General features: G+C 37.1%; 1 protein-coding gene across 1 annotated transcript in view; it reads left to right on the top strand.

The window, feature by feature from the left end:
• ARAP2 (ArfGAP with RhoGAP domain, ankyrin repeat and PH domain 2) overlaps positions 1-21319 on the top strand; it is a 573065-nt gene that overhangs the window by 1091 nt on the left and 550655 nt on the right. The window contains exon 2 of the mRNA XM_055588221.1: positions 1333-1430. The gene's annotated coding sequence lies outside the window, so the exon portion shown is untranslated. The remainder of the gene's footprint in view (positions 1-1332; positions 1431-21319) is intronic.

The following is a 21319-nucleotide window of genomic DNA, read 5'->3' as shown; positions in this document are numbered from 1 at the left end:
TTTTAATTTCCCCTGACCTTTTACAATGGCTCCTGTAATTGATCTCTTTGTTTTTGCCAATGGCATTTACACCCCCAAATCCTTCCAGCTTTTGGAATCATCTTGCCATGTTATTTTCATTATTGATCAATTCACTGAACACTGGTTCCTTGATAGTCTTTGTCGGTGATAAAATGTGGTCTTTTAAGACACTTCCTAAAGTCTCTTCTCCATCTCTCACTCCAGCAACAGCCTCTTCCTTCCTTTTGGAACATTTATCACAAAGTATAATCAGTATTTATTTATATTCTTGTTTATTTTTTGTCTACTCCAATTGACTATAAGCTCTATAAAATTGGGAACCATGTGTTTATGTTCAATACTATCATGAGTACGGTAAAAGCTCAGTAGATAATTGATAAATGAATGAAAGCATGCCATGTGTAGCCCATTGTATTCTAAATTCAACCAGTCATGTTCTGAAGATATTTTTTTTTCTCCAAAATATCAATAATATAAATCTAAGAAGAGGACATTTAGAAAGAAGAGAAATATAAAAGTAAAGCAATGCTTTAGAGTAGTAGATTGCCGGGCTAAGTATTCACAGTGGTAACCATTAGAAAGGGTAAATATTTTATTCATGTAGAGTGTTCCATTTGTTTTTACCTTAGGATGAATAACCCAAAATAAAATCACTTGTCAAATATGTGACCTATTAATTGTATGGAAGAGTACAAAAATAATACAGGCACCTATGTACTCACCATTAAGATTAAACAGATGTTAACATTTTCTCATATGTGCATCAAACCTGTCTTTTAAAATAGGGAAAAAAAACTGGTACAGTTTCAGCTAAGTTCCCCCTCTTCTGTCTCCTTCCCTCCCCACAAATAATCAGTGATGTGTGTGTCTTTTCTGTGCAAGTCATCTTGTACATAAAAGCAGTGTAACAATTAAAGGCGCACCCTGGATCCCCTATTTAAGAAAAAACACACAATTACAAAAAAGTTAGATGTAAAAGTAATTATTTGTTTAGAATAAGAAATTATAGCACACTTAAAATGTAAAAAAAAGATGTCACAAGCATTGCAAAATCTGCAAAATTAGCATATTTTTTAAATATATTGCCTGACCTACCACTATAATATTGCATTTTCCCCTATGCTTGAGACCCTGGGTCCTTGATTACCTCTTCCCATGATGATATTTTAAAGTGTTAATTTTCTTTTTATAATTGCTCTATAGAAACTATTTTCCCTGTAGCATTATGAACTAAATTTATTTTTTATTATAGTTGGAGTGTAAAAACTTAACACTTCACACATGTGCTTTCTTATTATCGTGTCAATACAGATTTATGTCCAACACATCCAGGAATTCAAGAGAAAGAAACTCTTGCTAGTGGAGGTCATTAGCAGCTGCTGAAGGAGGAACTGACCCATCTCAAAAAGGTAATGCATGCCTATCTTTCTTCTCAACTCGTTAAAAGAAACAAATGTAAATTATACACTAGCCAAGTGTATATATCATTAGTAGTTTCTCTTGTATTTGATAACTTTCAATAGCCTGAAACTAAAGCATTTATGTTCAACTGTAAATTAATATTCAGAATAAAAAAAAACTCCCTAAAAAGAGGCCTATGCAAGTGAAAGTTGCCAAAACCTGTTTCATTCGTTAAATCTGCCTTTATTTGTGTGTATTTGTGTATGCTGTTTCCAGGGTAGCAAATTAGAGTGAAATTCTGGGTTATAGGATGTGTCTACCTTAAGCAAAAAGCTAACCAAAATGGTTCTAACATTTTCTGTTCTAATGAGTCTCTGTTAATATTTTCATCAATACCTGGTATTCCCTCACTTAGTAATTTTGACAGCTGGATGTGAGAAGTATTACTGTTGTTTTCACTTGCCTTTAATTTCTCTTCAGTCATGTTGGACATTTAATGTATTTATACTTATTGTCCATCTTGATTTCTTAAAATGTAAATTTCCCATTGTATCCTCAAATTATTTTTATTGATTGATTTTGAAAATATTCATTGTTATCTTCCAGTTGCTAATTCCTTACCTATTAAATGGGTTACAGTGCAGTCTGACATATTGCTTTATTTCTGATCTCTTTTGTCGTACAAAGGTTTTTAATTTAATGCAGCAAGGTTTATCTTTTATAAATTTTGCTTTGTGTTTCATGAATATGCAAATCTTCTCTCTCCTTCCACAAAGATGTATTTTCATGTTTTCTTCTCTAAAAGTTTGACTTTTATTTCTTATATTGAGTTTTTTGATGCTTTTGGAATTCATTGGGGGTATTACATGAAGTATTATATTTTTACTTGATATAGTTAGAGCTCCACTTTGTTAATATGCCTTCCTTTTACCACTGGTTTATAAAATCAGTTAATTCATTTCATCAGAATTGAAATCCAGACTCCATCCTCACTAGCTATAAGATCTTAAATAAGTCACTTAAACTTGGGCATTCCTCAGTTTACAAATATTGTGCCAGATAGAGATATTGTGAAAATTAAATGAGTTAATAGTTACAAAAATTTTAGATAGCTTGACATATATGAAACACTCATTCATAGCACCTCAATAAATTGTACCCTTCTTCCTTTCCCTGCTGAAATTCAGTATAATTTGATAAAGGAGTAAATAAGGAGGCCAAATATTTATTATTAAAGATAAAATTAAAGAGCAGTTTATAGAACCAAACTTGGAGGCTTACTTGTAATCTCAGAGTTAGGCAGACTTTCACTTAGTTATAGGCAAGACTGGATTAGGGCAGGTTTCACATGTGGAAGACTTGTGTAGGTAAGAATTATCATATTTTGCTAAGATACTCTTTGGAAATTTTGCACATATGTTCATTTCCTGTACTGTTATCAAATATTAGTATTTTATACTGTTCTTTTTTTTTTCCTGGGAACAGTTTGTATCATCTGTTTACTAGACGTTGGATAACTTTTTTTTTGTTTTTTTACAAAACCGCCTAGATGTCCCCATTCACCTACTATGGATTTACTGTGTATGTGTGAATTCTATTCTATTTCTCTTTCTCTTCTGTTATAGTTGTTCTACTTCTTGAGTGAATTTTGATAAATTATAATTTTCCAGAAATTTTTCATTTTATTCCAATAAAATCATGAGTCTCATGATATTTTTAGATCTTTAGTATATAAGCAACTTTATTTACTTTCTTTATCCCTAATAGCGTAGGAACATATGTGTATGTGCATTTGTGTATTTTATGTGTGTTTGTGTGACTGCCTCTTGAATTTTTTTATAGACAATCTCACTAGAATTTTCCTTAATTTATTAATCTTTTAAAAGCATTAACTTTTGGATTTTGTTGATATTTTTCCTTTTGCCTTTTTTTATATTTTTACTGATATTTATATTCTGCATTTACTTTCTTACATTCTACTTTTTGGATTTCTTTTGTTGAATGTTTATTTCTCATTTATCAGTATGTCTTCTTTGCTACAATAAGAATTTAAAGATAAGTAGATAAATATTTCTTTCTCATGGTTTTGGCTCTATCTCATCCAATTTAATGTAATTTAATTTATGTTACATTTTCTGTTTACCCCAAGATTTGGTTAAAAGAATGTTAAATTATAAGTTGAGATTTTTAGTTATCTTTTTGTAATTTTATTTTGTATGGTTATAGAAAATTTGGTACTTTTTCTGTAATTTTCAAGATTTTTTTCTGTATTGTAGTAGATACTCATTTTGGAGAAACTTCTGTGATTAGTTGAAATAAAAATGAATATCCTGTCTGAGTTTTAAATATCCAAATATATATTTTAAACATTTCAATTATATTGTTAAAATTCTTGCATTCCTTCATTAAGCAAATGTTGAGTCAGTCCTATGTGCCAGTCATATTTTTTCTAAGCACTGAGAACATAGCAGTTAAAATATAAGCAAACCCTTTTTATGGAGCTTATATTCTCTCATGGAAAAAGAAAGGTATACAAATGAATAAGTAAATATATATGATATGTAAGATGGTAATAAAGGTCATGGAGAAAAATAAAGCAGAAAGTATTGGGGGTTGTGTGTCTGTGTGTGTGCTCAGCCATGTGTGACTCTTTACGACCCCATGGACCATAGCCTGCCAGAGTCCTCAGTCTATGGAGATTTTCCAGGCAAAAATACTTGAGTGGATACCCATTCCTTTCTCCAGGGAATCTTCCCAACCCAGGGATTGAATCTGCATCTCTTGTATCTCCTACATTGGCAGGAGGATTCTTTACCACTGCACCGCCTGAGTTATTGGTTATTTTTTATGGGATGGCTTTCTCTTCAGGTAGGAGAACAAGTACATGGCCTTGGGGTGGGGGTTCTTTGGCCAGAGAGAAGTGAGCAGAGATGAGAGTGGTCAAGGATGAGGTTAGAGAGTTAGTGGGTAGCCAGATAAAATACAGATATCAAATTGATGAGCAGGAACTAGCAATAAGACTCAGACGAAGTAGATAACTAGGTAAATAGGAAGGAAAAGATTATTAGCCTGCCAGCCAAGAAGAGCTGGAGCAAGAGCAAGGATTTCCTATGTTTATCTGGTCCTTTTTACTAATAATCTGGGTAAACTTGGAACATGTAACCTTTTTGATTTTGAAACTTCTTAGCCATGGGTCCTGCCAACTCTAAGTTTCTATAGCAATTAAGGATGCATTATTTTAAGTGTGGGCTAGATGATTAATCTACTGCAGAGGGATTGATTCATGAACAACCTTTAAGTTTCTATACTGTCCTAAGAACTAAAGGGAGACAGTGGCCTGTCCAGCGGCACTACCAAGCAGATGGGTGCTTTCAGTTTCATCTGCATTTGGGTGAACAACGCTTATATGGTTGCTTGTGGTGCTGTTTGTTTTTCTTTTCTTTTTTTTAAAAGATCTTTCAGAATAGTAGATTCTTGGAGTTTTCTCAGAGTTTTGAGACTGTCAGTATATTTTCACTACTGAATTCACAATAGTACACATCTGTAATGCAAGCAAAAGGTCTCAGTCCAACGTGGGCTCAGTCGCTTAGTCCTGTCTCTTTGCAACGCTATGAACTGTAGCCTGTCAAGCTCCTCTGTCCTGGGATTTTCCAGGCAAGAACACTTGAGTGGGTTGCCTTTTCCTTCTCGAGGGAATCTTCCTGACCTAGGGATCAAACCAGTGTCTCCTACATCGGCGGGTAGATTCTTTACCATTGAGCCACCCAGGGAGCCCAATGCATGATATTAACTCTGCAAAAGGTTAAGTAGGAGGATTTTAGGTCCATTCTTGGAGATCAGTTAATTTGGTTACCTAATTTGCCTGTGTAGAAAATGACTATGAAGGAAAGTTGCATTTTTATTGTCATTTCAATTCAGAGTTCACAGGATTTGGTTTCATTTTAGGTTTATGATTAAATCTGTACTTTCACACTTGTGCTAACAAGAACTAAAGAAAAACAACAGTAACTCGCCTCACACTAGCCTGCTGTTGCTGCTGCTAAGTCGCTTCAGTCGTGTCCAACTCTGTGCGACCCCAGAGACCGCAGCCCACCAGGCTCCCCCGTGCCTGGGATTCTCCAGGCAAGAACACTGGAGTGGGTTGCCATTTCCTTCTCCAGTGCATGAAAGTGAAAAGTGAAAGTGAAGTTGCTCAGTCATGTCCAACTCTTCACGACCCCATGGACTGCAGCCCACCAGGCTCCTCTGTCCATGGGATTTTCCAGGCAAGAGTACTGGCGTGGGGTGCCATTGCCTTCTCCGCTCACACTACCCTACCTCTCTTCTAATTTCTGTTCTCAGAGGCAAATAGTGTTTACTTTCTGCTTTATCTGATCTTTATCTCTGAATAACATTTTTATATATATATATACACACTGATGGTATTTACTTTCAATTTTTGACACTCTACATTGTAATTCTAATGCCCAATGAAAAATATAAACAATATTATGAGATGTACCTAAAACAGCACTAAGAAGAAAATTTATAGAACTAAATGATCATATTAAAAAGGAAAAAGACTTAAAAATCAATGATTTAAATATTCACTTTATGAAGTTAGGAAAAGAGCAAATTAAAGATAAAATAACATCCGACTTCCTGCTGTTAAAGGTAAAGATTTAGCTCCTTTACAACCCCCTATGCATTTCTCCCACACCCCCTTCCTACAATCTACTTCCTCTATGTTTGCAATATAGTTAGAGTTTTCCCCTGCTATCCAAAAGTAGAACATTCCTATGAAATTTGTCATAAGCCAAAATGGCATAAAGAAGCAATCACCCTAGGCCACTTCCTGCTAATGCAACAAAATAATTTGAGATAAAGTTCAGAGGCTCACAGAAACAGTTTAAGCTACGGTGGCTTAATACAGAGATGCTGAGAGTAGATCTTAGGGCGGGCACTTGGTACCACCGTCACTACTCATGGTACATGCCACCTCTATACTGGCTCACTGCAAAACAAATGCTATTTCCCTTTTGGTCATTTTTTGGTAACAGCAAAAATCCTCTGATTTCTATGGGTTAGCAAAAACAGGTACTAATGTAGGTCTTTTGTAAAAGCAAAGTGGCCATAAAGCAAACTTTGGTAAAGAGGGGGATGTGTGCATAACCTTTAGATAACATTTCCATATGTTACATTTTCATGACTATGGTAGTATTATTCATATTTCCTTTCCTGTGCAACTTTTTTTTCCTTGCAGGAAATAATTGCCTGTATTTCTATTGTTGTTTTTGTTTCTTAATTTTCTGTATAACCGTCATTAGTGTGAATGTAAATTTTTCTCTCTGTACATGCATACATATTTTCCCCTTGGAGCCATGACTGTTGCTAAAACAGCTGTCCTCCCATGTAGGTCTGGACTGGTTGCTCTCTACACTGGCTACTCAGACTTATATTAGGATTTTCTTATGCCATCACCTTAGGAATTTCTTGTTGTCTCCTGTGTGCTAAGTCGCTTCAGTTGTGTCTGACTCTGTGTGACCCCATAGATGGCAGCCCACCAGGCTCTGCTGTCCCTGGGATTCTCCAGGCAAGAACACTGGAATGGGTTGCCACTGCCTTCTCCAATGCATGAAAGTGAAAAGTGAACGTGAAGTTGCTCAGTCATGTCTGACTCTTCGCGACCCCATGGACTGCAGCCTACCAGGCTCCTCCGCCCATGGGATTTTCCAGGCAAGAGTACTGGAGTGGGGTGCCATTGCCTTCTCCCTGTGTCCTGTGTATTAAATCCCATTTTGCCTTTTTTCTTATTTGCTACCCTTTGTTAGGGAGAGCATTTTTTCTAGAATTTTCCTAAGAAAATATACATGCAAGGTGATTCTTTTGAGAATCATGTCATACCTGATAGTTTAACTAGATGAAGAAATTTAACATAAAATCACAAATTCTATTTTAATAGACTTTGTTTTTGGAACGGTTTTAAGTTTACAGAAAATTTGAAAAGATAGTAATGCGAGTTCCCCACTGGGCTCCCTCACCCAGTTTCCCCCATTAAAAACATCTTACATCAATTAATATGGTACTTATTTTACACAAATAATGAGCCTAAAATAATATATTATTATATATGTTATTTTATCTAAAGTCCACAGTGTATTCAGATTTCTTTGATTTTTTCCTAGTCCCCCCCCACCTTTTTTTGTTCCAGGATCTCATCCAAGATTGCAACTTATATTTACTTGTCACATCTCCCTATGTTCCTCCTAGCTGTGGCAGTTCCTCAGACTCTCCTTGCTTTTGATGGCCTTGATAGTTTTTCATATTATTGGTCAGGTATTTTGTAGGATGCTTCTGTATTATAATTTGTCAAATGGTTTTCTTATTAGCCTGGAATTAGTTATGGTTTTTTGAGAGAAAGACCATAAAGAAAAACTGACATGTTTATCACGTTATATAAAAAATATATGCTATCATCAGGGTTTTCCATTATTAATATTGACCACAATCACCCAAGTAAGACAGTAGGTGTTGCAAGAGGGCATCAGAGGGCAAACACACTGAAACCATACTCCCAGAAAACTAGTCAATCTAATCACACTAGGACCACAGCCTTGTCTAACTCAATGAAACTAAACCATGCCCGTGGGGCAACCCAAGATGGGCGGGTCATGGTGGACAGATCTGACAGAATGTGGTCCACTGAAGAAGGGAATGGCAAACCACTTCAGTATTCTTGCCTTGAGAACCCCATGAACAGTATGAAAAGGCAAAATGATAGGATACTGAAAGAGAAACTCCCCAGGTCAGTAGGTGCCCAATATACTACTGGAGATCAGTGGAGAAATAACTCCAGAAAGAAGGAAGAGATGGAGCCAAAGCAAAAAGAATACCCAGCTGTGGATGTGACTGGTGATAGAAGCAAGGTCTGATGCTGTAAAGAGCAATATGGCATAGGAACCTGGAATGTCAGGTCCATGAATCAAGGCAAATTGGAAGTGGTCAAACAAGAGATGGCAAGAGTGAATGTCGACATTCTAGGAATCAGTGAACTGAAATGGACTGGAATGGGTGAATTTAACTCAGATGACCGTTATATCTACTACTGCGGTCAGGAATCCCTCAGAAGAAATGGAGTAGCCATCATGGTCAACAAAAGAGTCCAAAATGCAGTACTTGGATGCAATCTCAAAAACGACAGAATGATCTCTGTTCGTTTCCAAGGCAAACCATTCAATATCACAGTAATCCAAGCCTATGTCCCAACCAGTAATGCTGAAGAAGCTGAAGTTGAACGGTTCTATGAAGACCTACAAGACCTTTTAGAACTAACACCCAAAACGGATGTCCTTTTCATTATAGGGAACTGGAATGCAAAAGTAGGAAGTCAAGAAACACCTGGAGTAACAGGCAAATTTGGCCTTGGAATCCAGAATGAAGCAGGGCAAAGACTAATAAGAGTTTTGCCAAGAAAATGCACTGGTCATAACAAACACCCTCTTCCAGCAACACAAGAGAAGACTCTATACATGGACATCACCAGATGGTCAACACCAAAATCAGATTGATTATATTCTTTGTAGCCAAAGATGGAGAAGCTCTATACAGTCAGCAAAAACAAGACCAGGAGCTGACTGTGGCTCAGACCACGAACACCTTATTGCCAAATTCAGACTTAAATTGAAGAAAGTAGGGAAAACCACTAGACCATTCAGGTATGACCTAAATCAAATCCCTTATGATTATACTGTGGAAGAGAGAAATAGATTTAAGGCCTAGATCTGATAGATAGAGTGCCTGATGAACTATGGAATGAGGTTTGTGACATTGTGCAGGAGACAGGGATCAAGACCATCCCCATGGAAAAGAAATGCAAAAAAGCAAAATGGCTGTCTGGGGAGGCCTTACAAATAGCTGTGAAAAGAAGAGAAGTGAAAAGCAAAGGAGAAAAGGAAAGATATAAACATCTGAATGCAGAGTTCCAAAGAATAGCAAGAAGAGATAAGAAAGCCGCCTTCTGCGATCAATGCAAAGAAATAGAGGAAAACAACAGAATGGGAAAGACTAGAGATCTCTTCAAGAAAATTAGAGATACCAAGGGAACATTTCATGCAAAGATGGGCTCGATAAAGGACAGAAATGGTATGGACCTAACAGAAGTAGAAGACATTAAGAAGAGATGGCAAGAATACACAGAAGAACTGTACAAAAAAGATCTTCACGACCCAGATAATCACAATGGTGTGATCACTGACCTAGAGCCAGACATCCTGGAATGTGAAGTCAAGTGGGCCTTAGAAAGCATCACTACAAACAAAGCTAGTGGAGGTGATGGAATTCCAGTGGAGTTATTCCAAATCCTGAAAGATGATGCTGTGAAAGTGCTGCACTCAATATGCCAGCAAATTTGGAAAACTCAGCAGTGGCCACAGGACTGGAAAAGGTCAGTTTTCATTCCAATCCCAAAGAAAGGCAATGCCAAAGAATGCTCAAACTACTGCACAATTGCACTCATCTCACACGCTAGTAAAGCAATGCTCAAAATTCTCTAAGCCAGGCTTCAGCAATATGTGACCTGTGAGCTTCCTGATGTTCAAGCTGGTTTTAGAAAAGGCAGAGGAACCAGAGATCAAATTGTGAACATCCACTGGATCATGGAAAAAGCAAGAGAGTTCCAGAAAAGCATCTATTTCAGCTTTATTGACTATGCCAAAGCCTTTGACTGTGTGGATCACAATAAACTGTGGAAAATTCTGAAAGAGATGGGAATACCAGACCACGTGATCTGCCTCTTGAGAAATTTGTATGCAGGTCAGGAAGCAACAGTTAGAACTGGACGTGGAACAACAGACTGGTTCCAAATAGGAAAAGGAGTTCAAGGCTGTATATTGTCACCCTGTTTATTTAACTTATATGCAGAGTACATCATGAGAAATGCTGGGCTGGAAGAAACACAAGCTGGAATCAAGATTGCTGGGAGAAATATCAATAACCTCAGATATGCAGATGACACCACCCTTATGGCAGAAAGTGAAGAGGACCTCAAAAGCCTCTTGATGAAAGTGAAAGTGGAGAGTGAAAAAGTTGGCTTAAAGCTCAACATTCAGAAAACGAAGATCATGGCATCCGGTCCCATCACTTCATGGGAAATAGATGGGGAATCAGTGGAAACAGTGTCAGACTTTATTTTTCTGGCCTCAAAATCACTACAGATGGTGACTGCAGCCATGAAATTAAAAGACACTTACTCTTTGGAAGGAAAGTTATGACCAACCTAGATAGCATATTCAAAAGCAGAGACATTACTTTTCCAACAAAGGTCCGTCTAGTCAAGGCTATGGTTTTTCCTGTGGTCATGTATGGATGTGAGAGTTGGACTGTGAAGAAGGCTGAGCGCTGAAGAATTGATGCTTTTGAACTGTGGTGTTGGAGAAGACTCTTGAGAGTCCCTTGGACTGCAAGGAGATCCAACCAGTCCATTCTGAAGGAGATCAGCCCTGGGATTTGTTTGGAAGGAATGATGCTAAAGCTGAAACTCCAGTACTTTGGCCACCTCATGCGAAGAGTTGACTCATTGGAAAAGACTCTGATGCTGGGAGGGATTGGGGGCAGGAGGAGAAGGGGACGACAGAGGATGAGATGGCTGGACGGCATCAGTGACTCGATGGACGTGAGTCTCAGTGAACTCCTGGAGTTGGTGATGGACAGGGAGTCCTGGAGTCCCTGCGATTCATGGGGTCGCAAAGAGTCGGACAGGACTGAGCAACTGATCTGAGCTGATAATCACCCAGTAGATGTAGTGTTTATCTGGTTTCTTCATTAGAAAGTTACGCTTTTTTTCCTCTTTCCCTGCTATATTCTTTGGAAGGACATCATTACACACAGCCCACATTTAAGGTCTGGGAATATATGGCCATTATCTATATAATTATCTATATAAATTACTTGGAATTCTTCTGCAAGGCATATTTGTCTGTTCTTCTCCACTTTTTCATATGTTTGATCGTTGATTTCTATCAGTATGGACTCCAGTACTACTCTGTTTCTCAAATTGTTCCAGCTTTGGCTGTTGAGTCTGCTTTCAGTTTACTCCTGTGTCCCTTTTATAATCCCTTACATTTTCAAAGCACTGCTTTACTTTTGGGTACTACAGGCTGCTCCAGGCTCATCTTGTGAGCTCCTTGCTTCTATCCCAGGTCAGCCATTTCTCCAAGGAGCAATGCTTCCTTCCCTTGGGGAATGGTATGAGAACCAAGATCCAGGCACTAGTTGTACTCTGTGCTGCTACAGCTGTTGCTCACCGTTTATAATTAAGCTGATACGGGTCAAGAAGGAATCTTTTCAAAGTTTTACATCCTTGTTTTCTTTCTATAACTGCTCATTGTATATAACTTAAAAAGTACAGAAGTAAATATATATTTACACGTATATATTTATATACGTGTAAAGAGCCTCATAATCAATATTTAATTTTTATCTTGTTCTTTCTTATTGCTTTTAAATAATATTCACTTTTCTTTATATTAAAATGTTTGCAAACATAGATTATAGTGGTTGTATAATATTCAACAAATGCACATAAATATGTCTAAAGTTAAAGATTTAGGTAGCTTTCATTTTCAACATTTTGGGCACAAAGACTATCTTTTATTTCCAATTGTTTAGTTAGAGTAGTTCTTTAGAAGTAGAATTGCCTGGTCAAAGAACATATTCACAATGAGATATACTTTGTCTGCTTTTTTACCAGTACCAAAGTATTAGACTGTTCCTTCTATCCCCTAAATGTCAAGGAACAGTAATGGTTTGTAAATGTTAATTGACTAGAAAGGAATTGGCTCATTATGGTCTTAATTTTTACCTTTTATTACTGAGGAGTTTGGTTGCTCTTTCATTGTTTATTTGCCATCCCCAAGTGGACAATGCACACTGTCAATTAGACCCTCCGCTATTTAGCTCTCTCACTAGCTTCCATGGAAGAGTCAGGAGACATTTTATCAGCTTAGAAATCTCACGAGAAATTTAGAAGATCTAAGGAAGAGGGCATTTGCACAGGTAGATCGCAAAATTGTTATCTCCACCCCCTACCAAATTGCACCCCTGCCCTCCATTTCCTCTGCATTTTTCTCCCAGAATTGGTTCAGACCAAACTGAGGTTCCTCTGGGCTTTCAACTTCTGCCTCAAGGGCCTTTTAAGATATTCCTTATGAGGAACTGCGGTGAATAAAGTTGCTTCCATTTCAATATAGCCATAGTTTTTCTTTCATGAAATTTGTGTTTGGTCCTTTAGTAGATGCCATTTTGAAAGCAGATAAATACTACTAATTCATGTAATATCAACATATTTGTTAGATGCTGGCAGTATGTCAGACAGACACAGTACTCAACAGCAGGGAGGGAGAGCAAATATCAAATGCTCTTACTTCAAGTTGTTTAGAACTGTGTGGGAGACACAGCCTCATCACTATTTTGAAGCAAATAGAGATTATTTTAATCACATGAAGCCATGAAGCTCATGTTACAAGTATCTCTAGAAAGGGAATATATCGCTCACTTTAGTTATTATTCCCCATGGAAAACATCTGAGAACATACTCAAAATGTCTCCCCTAAAAAAAAAGCCAAATTAAAAGAGAGAGAGGAAAAGGAATGGGAAGAAGAAAATAAAATTGACACAAAAATAGACAAAAACATATGTGCTATAGAGATGCATGTATATTGATAAACCGTAAAGTTTGAGAAAGAACTAGAAAGTCTAGAACAGTTTTATATTTCAAACCTTTGCAATATTTTTAAGTTCATTTTCTCCACCTTTATTTTTCTGTTTCAAATAGGTAGCTCCTAATTCTAGCTATTATTTTCCCTAAAAAGTTTCTCGAATTATCTTTCTCCTTTTCCATCCATAACGGTGTAACACTAGACCAACTCTTTACTCTTCTGTGGGCAATAAACCTTCAGGATCCACTGTGTTACACGTCCCTCTTCCCTCCCATGGGCCAGAAGAACTTGTCTGCCTTCTTTCACATTGCCATCAGCTCTTCCATCCGCATTATATCCCACTTGGGCTCTGCCTGGAGCTGTGTGCCAGTCCCTCATTTATCCCTAGGCTGCTGTTTTTGAAGCATCAACACAATTCTTTTTGGGTTTCTTAAAAAACATCTTTGTTTTCTTGTTTAAAGCCAAACAATCAAATTATATGAAATCAAACAGCAATAAACCATTAATTAACCATAATGCCAACTAGCAGTAATGTAGTTATTAAACTCTAGGTGCCAGACTTTGATAAGATGCTTGCATGTACCATCCAGTTTAATCCTAGTAATGCCCCTATGAGATTATACTGTCTATGAGATATTGTGCTATCTCATTTTACACCAGAGAACCCCAAATCATTGAACTATGGAAAATGATAAAACCAAAGTTACAGAGCTGCAGGAAATCTTAAAAGAATGAGATTTTTCACTGATTTTTTTACATTGTGTAAATTTAGGATTATAATATGTGTATTTTATACATTAAATAGTATAATACGATTGTCATTGTACCTATAGTACACCCCTATCATATCACATAATTATCATATTTGTGTGTGGTGGGAATAATTAAGATCTAGTCTCTTGGCCAGCTTGAAGATTATAATAAAATATTGCTGTCTGTGTTCCCTTTACTGTGTGTTAGATATCTAGGACTTATTTTTCTGCCAGTTCTAAGTTTCTACCCTTAAACAATATCTCTGCTATTGCTATTTTAGCTGTTTATTTTATTCAGAATTAAGTAGTGCTTGGTTTAGATTATTGTTTCAGGACTGACTCCTTATAGATGTCACTCCTGACAAAGTCATTCTTAACCTTTCATTTGACCATTTTTGCTCCTGGAAGAACTTATTCTGCCCCCTTGCAACATTTTCTATTTACCTGAATTCTCACACTGAAATCTCTCTCACTTTTCTCATCATTGTCACTAACTTCATTCATTCACGTGTTTAACAAATCTGTTGTGTTCTGCTAAGTTTCATAGGTGCAGTGGCTATAGCATTGAACAAGACAGACACAGTTCTACATTCTAGTAGGAGGAAAAAATTAATAAAAAGTGCATAAATAATTCTAGATTTTCTTAGTGTTATGAAGGAAATAAACAGTGACTATTATAGGTAATCATGGGCGACTTTCTTTAAATAGGGTGATGTTTTCTGAACAGATGACATTTTTGCCAGGGTATGAATGAAGGATGAGAAGGAGCTAAAAATAAAATATTCTGAGGATGTAGCTCTTCCTGTATAGGCAAGGATAAGTTCAAAGTTCTGAGGTAGAGAAAAGGAGAGACAGGGAAAAGGTAAGGTCAGAATGGTGAGAAAAGGAGATCCAGTATTTCCTAGAGGCACTGAAGAAAGAGGGATTTATTGAGATTACAGTGAGAAGCCATTGGTGAACTTTAAGCAAGGGAGTGAAGTGATCAGATTAGTGGTTACACACACACACACACACACACACACACACACACACACACACACACACTATAATGTTATGGTAACTGAAATTTTTAGGTGCCAAAGAGTGGGTGATTCAAATTCTCCAAAGCTCATATGAGTTTTATTTATATCCCAGAGGAAAGCTCCAAATTCTGTTCTTTGGTTTATTGCAAGAAACTTAATTTAAGAAAACCCTTGGCTATCGCTTTTCCTAAAATCAGACCACTTTCTTGGTAAATTTTTTTTCTTCCACAGAGGGAAAGCAATGAGATTTAAACATTTCCATAAAAGGAAATTAGTGATCATGTTGATAGATGCCTGGATTCCTGTAAAAACTATGTTTTTCCTGCAGATTGAATGCAATAGTTGGATTGTTAGTCTTGTTAGGATTATACCTAATTTGCACATGAAGGAGAGAGGGAAAATTTTGCTTTTCTGTAGACTTTTGAGCCCCTGGGCCTTAGATACATCATATGTAAAATGAGAGACTTGGTTCAAAATAGATCTCAAACATGACTATGGACACTGTGGGCTGGATAATTGTTTGTTGTGAAGGGCTGCCCTATATATTGCCATGTACTTGTCAGATCCCTGTCTTCTATGTATTACATGCAAGTAGCATCCTCTGGATAATCAAGAAAATGTCCCCTGGGGTCTCAAACTCTCCTACAGTTGGAAACCACAGATCCAAAAAACTCTTGAATTCTCTACTTGCACTTAAATTTTAAATGCATCAGAAGCTCCAGAAATAGTCAGAGCTACAGTTGCACTTTTGATATTATGTTATTTATGAAGACATTTTCTGCTGAGAAATGCTAAGCTGTTTTCCCTCTTCACTGTCTTTATCACCATGATACGAAATTACTCCTCTAAAGTGACTCTTACCACAAAAATCAGTCTGTTAAAGCCACAGTGGATATCCCTGTCTCTAAAGCTGGTATATAATGAATCAAAGGTTGCTTGTTTTTCAGGTATATACGTTGTATCTGTCTTTTTAAAGACCAGTAGTTCCATAAAAGAAGAAGAAAGGATTGTGCCTTTGAGTATGCTAGGATAGAAGTAAAAGATGATAATGAATTAGATTAGGGCAGTAACAGGAGTATTAGAAACAAATGCACTGATTTAAGATATGATTTATGTGTACAGTCAAGCTGACACAACTTGTTCATGGATCTAAATGGTCAGTGAAGGAAGAAAGATATGCTATCAGATTTTTATGAGGAATTATCAAATTATTAAAAGCTTTTCTTTGCACTAGAAAAATATAAATAATTCCCTTCACTACTAGGAAGAAATTAATTGTTCTTGAATCTAATGAATTGGACTGTGGTTTAATGAGCTCTCAATATATACAGTAAAATAAAAAGAGAGTATGAGGTTTGCCATGAAGAAATAGGAAGTAAGGATTTCCATGAGACATGCAGAGAAATAAAAAGGCTTCAACCTTTGTATTCTCTGAGGTCAAGAGAAAGATGAAATAGGTGGAGTATTAAAAAGGCATTATTCAGCCATTAAAAAGAATACATTTGAATCAGTTCTAATGAGATGGATGAAACTGGAGCCTATTATGCAGAGTGAAGCAAGCCAGAAAGAAAAACACCAATACAGTATACTAACATATATATATGGAATTTAGAAAGATGGTAACGACAACCCTGTATGCGAGACAGCAAAAGAGACACAGATGTATAGAACAGTATTTTGGACTCTGTGGGAGAGGGAGGTGGGGGATGATTAGGGAGAATGGCATTAAAACATGTATAGTATCATATAAGAAACGAGTCGCCAGTCCAGGTTCAATGCAGGATACAGGAAGCTTGGGGCTGGTGCACTGGGATGACCCAGAGGGATGATATGGGGAGGGAGGTGGGAGGGGGATTCAGGATGGGGAGCACGTGTACACCCGTGGCGGATGCATGTTGATGTATGGCAAAACCAGTACAACATTGTAAAGTAAATATATATATATCCTGGTTGCTAGCAATAAATAAATAAATAAATAAAATAAAAAGGCATTATGAGTTTGGGATCTGATTACAAAATAGTTTCCCTAAAACAGGGCACTTTGGCTTAAAAGTGAAGGACTGTGCATAAATGAGGTACAAGGAGCTTTGTTCAAGTGCCCCAGGAACTTGTGGAGCAAAGTCCTTTTCCCCCATGCTTTCCTTTTATTAATTTATGATTTTTATATGGACTTAATTTTTTAGAGCAGTTTTACATTCATAGGAAATTTGAGAAGGCACAGAGTTTTATAATTTACTTCCTTCCTGTTCACATGCAAAGCTCCCTCATTATCAATATTCCCCACCAGAGTGTTACTTTGATAACAGTTGATGAATCTAATACATTGACATGTTATAATCACCTATAGTTTACATTAGGGTTTACTCTTGTTGTACATTCTAAGGGTTTGAACAAATGTAAATGGCATATATCCACCATTATAGTAATATACATAGTAGTTTCACTGACCCAAAAACACTCTGTGGTAAAGCTTTCCTTCCAAATGTTTAATTGGGAAAATGAGGGGTTGGGATGACAAATTCTTCAGGAAGTTTTTGACTCCTGTTTGAGACCCATCTTCACCTGCACAACTGCTGCAGAGTCCCCAGGACCTGAAGCCACTAAAGCCATCACTAAGGCATAGACATGCCCTGGCAAAGCTCCCTGGTGAGGGCATCCTGGCCTGCTTGCTCCCACCAGTCTCCCTATGGCTGTTGGAGCTGGGGGATTTACTTCAGTGCCTTTTTAGAAAGGTTCTCTAGCCAATTTAGAGCGTGCAGCAGCCTTTCTGCTTCTTTTTCTAGGATACATGCATCTACAGCAGTTCCTGGGTCAATGGTCTAGTGTAAGTCCTACTCTCAAATGAGGTTAATCCCAGCACTAGAGGAACAGAGGTGCAGGTGCAGAAAGGTGACCGGTGGGAGGTCCCAACATGTACCTCAACCCTCTGGGGCCAGAGCTCAGTAGGAATTCGTGTAGGTGGTGGGGTCATGGTAGGACCATGGACATGGGCTTCAGAGACGGGCATGGGGCTCCAGCAGGTGCCCATCAGAGGGCTAGAAAGATGCCTTAGTTTTTGTTTTTGTTTTTTTTTCTTTAATTCAAGGTAATACTTTTTCATGTAAACCACTCAGTTGTGTCCAATTCTTTGTGACCCCATGGACTGTACCCCATCAGGCTCCTCTGTCCATGGAATTCTCCAGGCAAGGATACTGGAGTGGATTGCCATTCCCTTCTCCAGGGAATATTTCTGACTCAGGGATCCAACTGGACTCTCCCGCACTGAGGGCAGATTCTTGATCATCTGAGACACCTGGGAAACCCCATAAAGTTAGAAAATCGCATTACATTTTGCTTATGAAATAAAGTATGATTACTTGACTGCAATATCAAAAATGTTAGATGATATCATGGATGGTTATGTTAAGTAATAGTACATAAAATTAGAATGATATTTAATTTGTCTTGCTTTTCCAGTGCATAGAAAATTCACACAGCATAGAGAAAGTGTCATGCCAGCTTAAGTTTACCAGGATTTTTTTTTTCTTTCTTAAAATTTTATTTTACTTTTTTATTGAGGTATAATTAACATATAACATTATATTAGTTTCAGATGTACAACACAATGATTTAATATTTGTATACATCACAAAATGTTTACCACAGTAAATCCAGTTAAAATCTGTCACCATGCATTGCTATAAAATATATTTTCTTTTGATGGGGACTTTTAAGATCTAATCCCTTAGCAACTTTCAAATATACACAGTATTATTCACTATAGTCACCATACTGTATATCACATCCCCATGACTTACTTATTTTTAACAGATAATTTGTAATTTTTGATCCCCTTCCCCCATTTCTCCCAAATTCCAGTTCCTCATGCTGACACCCTGTTTTCTGTATATATGAGCTTTTCTTTTTTAATTAAAAAATTATTTTATAGTCCATGTATAAGTGAGATCATATGGTATTTGTCTTCATCTCTAACTTACTTTACTTGGAATTATACCTTCAGGGTCTATTGATGTTGTTGCAAATGGCAAGATTGTATTTTTTTTTTATGGGGCTGCACAATAGTTACTTGTATATACACTATACCACGCTTTTTTAAAGAGATGGGAATACCAGATGACCTGACCTGCCTCCTGAGAAGTCTATATGCAGATCAAGAAGCAACAGTTAGAACTGGACATGGCACACAGACTGGTTCCAAATGGGGAAAGGAGTGTGTCAAAGCTATATATTGTCACCCTGATTATTTAAATTATATGCAGAGTACATCATTTGAAATGCTGGGCTGGATGAAGCACAAGCTGGAATCAAGATTGCCAGGAGAAATATCAATAACCTCAAATATTCAGATGACACCACCCCATGGCGGAAAGCAAAGAATTAAAGAGCCTCTTGATGAAAATGAAAGATGAGAGTGAAAAAGTTGGCCTAAAACTCAACATTCAGAAAACTATGTGACATCTGGTCCATCATTTCATGGCAAATAGATGGGGAAACAATAGAAACAGTGAGAGACTTTTTTTTTTTTTTTGGCGGGAGGGGAGGCTCTAAAATCACTGCAGATGGTGACTGCAGCCATGAAATTAAAAGAAACTTCCTCCTTGGAGAAAAGTTATGACCAACCTAGACAGCATATTAAAAAGCAGAGACATTACTTTGCCAACAAAGATCCGCCTAGTCAAAGTTACGGTTTTTCCAGTAGTCATGTATGGATGTGAGAGTTGGACCATAAAGAAAGCTGAGTGCCAAAGAATTGATACCTTTGAACAGTGGTGTTAGAGAAGACTCTTGAGAGTCTCTTGGACTGCAAGGAGATCCAACCAGTCCATCCTAAAGGAAATCAGCCCTGAATATTCTTTGGAAGGATTGATGTTGAAGCTGAAACTCTGATACTTCGGCCACCTGATGCAAAGAACTGACTCATTTGAAAAGATGCTCATGCTGGGAAAGATTGAAGGCAGAAGGAGAAGGGGATGACGGAGGATGAGATGGTTGGATGGCATCACCGATTCGATAGACATGAGTTTGAGGAAGCTCTGGGAGTTGGTGATGCACAGGGAAGCCTGGCATGCTGTAGTCCATGGGGTTGCAAAACGTCGGGCAAGACAGAGTGACTGAACTGAACTGATGCTTTCTTTATCCATCCATCAATGGACTCTGAGGTCATTTCCTTTTCTTAGCTAATATAAATAATGGTGCAATGGACATGATGATGCATATACCTTTTTGAGTTAATGTTTTTATTTTCTTTGAGTAAATACCCAGAGGAGGACTTGCTGCCACATACAGTAGTTCTACTTTTAGTTTTTTTGAGGAACTGCCATACTGTTTTCCATAGTGGCTGCACCAGTTTACATTTCCACCAACAGTGCACAAGGGTTCCCTTTTCTCTATAACTTATTAACAATATTACAATTATAAATGAGATTGCTATTCATTTCTTTCTCATAGGCTTTTATTAGAGTGAAGCTATGCCACAGATTTCTGTAAGTTGATCTTTATATCCTACAACTTTACTGACTTTGTATTAGTTCTAACAGGTTTTGGTAAAGTCTTCAGGATTTTCTATAGGTACAGTCATTTGCAAATAGTGACAGCTTTACTTTTTTTCTGATGTGAATATTTTTTTCTTTTTATTTCTTAATTGATTTGGCTAGAATTTTTGATACTAGGTTGGTTAAAAGTGGTGACAGCAGACATCCTGTCTGTTTCTAATCTCAGATTTCAGCTTTTTACCACTGAGTGCAATATTAGCTGTGTGTGTGATTTATAGCCTTTACTACATTGATGTACAATGAGATACATGCCCACTTTGTTGAGGGATTTTGACATAAAAGGATGATGAATTTTGTCAAATGTTTCTTATTTATGTGTTGTGATTATCATATGTTTATCCTTTCTTTGGTTAATGCAGTGTTTTGCATTGATTGGTTTGTGGATATTGAGCCATCTTGGCATCCTTGGAATAAATCCCACTTGATCATGGTATATGACCTTTTTAATGTGTTGAATTCTGGGCTCCCTAAATCTGGATGTCTGTTTCCTTCCCCAAGATAGGGACGTTTTCAACCATTATTTCTTCAAATACATTTTCTGCTCTTTTTCTCTTTTCCTTCTGGAACCCCTTAATGTGAATGTTAGTATGCTTGATGTGAGCCCATAAATCTCTAAGCTATCTGCAATTTTTTTTTTTGCTCAGATTGAATGAATTCCACTACCTTGTTTTTTAGTTCACTGATTTCTCTCTATTTAGTCTGATTTTAAACACCTCTATTGTATTTTTCAGTTCAGTTATTGTATTCTTCAGCTCTGAGAATTCTATTTGGTACTTTCTTATATTTTTCTATTATTTTATTGAAATTCTCACTGTGTTCATCCTTCTCCATGTTCACTGAACATCTTTATGATCATTACTTTAAACTCTTTATAAGGT

The sequence above is a fragment of the Bubalus kerabau genome, chromosome 7 (assembly GCF_029407905.1).
Source record: "Bubalus kerabau isolate K-KA32 ecotype Philippines breed swamp buffalo chromosome 7, PCC_UOA_SB_1v2, whole genome shotgun sequence".
Taxonomy (NCBI): domain Eukaryota; kingdom Metazoa; phylum Chordata; class Mammalia; order Artiodactyla; family Bovidae; genus Bubalus; species Bubalus kerabau.
Note: the sequence above shows the minus strand (reverse complement) of the source record. Positions and strands in the feature narration are given on the sequence as shown.